General features: G+C 32.1%; 1 long non-coding RNA gene across 1 annotated transcript; it reads left to right on the plus strand.

Annotated features, from left to right (window-relative positions):
* The first annotated feature begins 424 nt into the window (after positions 1–424).
* Positions 425–875, plus strand: LOC141671455 (uncharacterized). The gene is made up of 3 exons (XR_012555139.1): positions 425–539; positions 644–745; positions 845–875. It is a non-coding gene; the product is annotated as an uncharacterized LOC141671455 (long non-coding RNA).
* Positions 876–2763: the final 1888 nt, after the last annotated feature.

The raw sequence follows: 2763 nt of genomic DNA on the forward strand, positions 1-2763 counted from the left end.
AAAAGAAAAAGGAAGTGTTGCAGGGGCAGTCTAAGCGGAAAGATGAGTTGCAGAAACTTCAAGATGATTATAGAAAAATAAAGCTAAACAAGAATGTGCCAAAGCAGTACAAGGTGTTATACAAACATGCTGCAGTCTTCATGAAAGCCACTGGGGAGTCAATACCGATTCCGTGTGATTTGGACGTGTTTGGGACTGAGAAAATAATTTATATATTGCATGAAAATATGAAAGCATTGTTGGAGTTCGATATGATTGGCCAAGCTGCAATATCTGCTTATATGGCGTAAGTTAATTTTTTATCGTTACATATTCAATATTCATGTTTTATACGGATATTATAAGTAATGTAATTCACTCCCTAGTAGGCTCTTGCAAAGACTGATTAAGATTGAGAGGAAGAATGATGATGTGGTCTTATATGGATTTTTCGATCCAGGAGCTACATTTACGTTGAACAAATCTTTTCATTCTTATTTTGTTAATCGGTTGAAAGAGAGTAGTCCCTATCGCATGTACTTCATGCCACATAATCATAAGTAAGTATTTTTAATTTAGACATGCTTTTACAAATTAATATATTTAGGTAGTTTTTTTAAAATTTCTGACTTGTGTTTTTCTTTTTTCTTTTTTATAAACATAGTTGCCACTGGATTTTGGTTGTAATTTGGGATGGCGACATTTATATTCTGAACCCTCTGCCACATCCAACACATTTTGACGAGTTGGAAAAATCATTAACAGAGTAATATATTTCTGTTTACTATATATAAATATATATATATAGTAAATATTCTCCCTTTTAAAAAATAATCATGTATATTATTGTTGTTCTGCAATGTAGAGCGATGAAATCCTACAATGCTCAAACTGGAAGCGGAAATAAAGCTTCTCAGATAAAGAATCTTCTTGTAAGTTTTTTGTATTTTTTTATCACTTTGTAATTTTAATTAATTTCTGGAGCTAATTCAAATTTTATATTGTAACAGGGATCTCCCAAACAACCAGGAGGGGTTGAATGTGGCTATGTTATAAAGCGATACATGAAAGATATCATTGCTGATAAGGAGCTATCTTTTACTACCAAGGTATATATGCAAATCATTTCCGATAGATGGCATGTAGAATTTTTTTGTGTAGTTTTTCAGAATAGATAAATATGAGTGCCATTTTTATTATCAGTTTTTATTATTAGTGATTTCTAGATGGATCTTGTTTTTAGTATTAGTAATGATAGATAACTATTAGTGATAAGGAACTATCTGGTATAGTTTTGGATTAACGAAGAAAATTACGGTTAAATATAGAAAAGGTCCTCTTCTGGTTAAATTATAAATAGTTGGTTTTGTTTATATTTAATTATACATATGGCAATTCTGGTTAATAATATTCTGGTTGCTAATTTTTACGTGTGTTTTATAGTGGCCAGCCAAAACTCGAAAGTCCTACACAAGGCAGGAGCTGGATGAGGTGCGGATGGAGGTGCTTGAATTTATCCAAGATAAGATGTAAAAATGATAAGTATCTATATATATAGCTTTCCTCTGAACTATGTGAATTGATATTGTGTTTGCTGGTGGTTGGTGGTTAATTAAGGGATGTTTGGTGACAATTACATCCATCATTCTGATTTATGTTTGGAATTGTCGAAATTTGACAAGTGGTACATATTAACTAGTCAAATATGTTTAGAATGGTGGATGTAATAACTAGAGAATTTGGGTTTTATTGTTTTTAGTTGGGATGTTTATTTTAGACTTGGAATGTAATGTCCGAATTGAGCTCTTGTTGGATTGAATGTTAGTAAATTTGGTATCAATGTATACCTCTATGTTTTTACAAATTTGGTTGGATGTATTGCATATTGTTGGTATTTTTCTGGTTGAAAATGCAATTGGTTCCCTGGGCTATTAATAGTACCAGGATGGCATATGCAATTTACAGTACATTAACATCAGAATGGTAATTTAAAACCGATGTAAAAATGAACAAAAGACATCAGGTGAAACAATATTAAAAGAAAAAGAACTACAAAAACCAATGTCAAATAGTCATTTGACATCGGTTCTGTAAAAAAATCAATGTATTTTAAGCCAAATAACATCAAATTTTCAATAGCTGATGTCTTAAATTTTACAATATTAAAGATTAAACATCGGTTAGAAAAAAACACTGATGTTAAACAAAAGGATTTAACATCACCAAATGAACGAAACCGATGTCTAACCCAGTATTTTACATCGGTTGATAAAAGTACCCGATGTCTGATGGACCATTTCACACCGGTCAGACAACATAACCGATGTCCGATCTAGATTTTCACATCGGTTTGTTTGAAAGATTTTTAAAAAAATGTCTTTTAGAGCTTGTAGGTTTCATGTTTTAATGGATAATTACCCCATAATATACTCATATTCACCTAGAAATACTGTAATATAAGCTGAAATTTGTTGCAAAGACATCAGAATTATTCTTAAAATCGATGTATAGCACTGTAATAGACATCAGCTGTGAACCGATGGCAAAGGCTGATGACATTTAACATCACACGCGAAGACATCAGTTCAGTTTTTTTTAACATCGGTTCAGAACCGAAGTCTGATCCCATATTTCTAGTAGTGTGTTCCCATTTCCATTCTGGAATATCCAGTTGTTATGGATAAAAAGCTAAGGTTATTACTTGCTGTATTTATTACTAAGATTCGGGAGCTCAAGGCCTTTAATGGCTGCTCTCGTGTTTCGTAGCTTAATTCTGCCTTTACG

This window comes from Apium graveolens, chromosome 7, assembly GCF_009905375.1.
Source record: "Apium graveolens cultivar Ventura chromosome 7, ASM990537v1, whole genome shotgun sequence".
NCBI classification, from domain to species: domain Eukaryota; kingdom Viridiplantae; phylum Streptophyta; class Magnoliopsida; order Apiales; family Apiaceae; genus Apium; species Apium graveolens.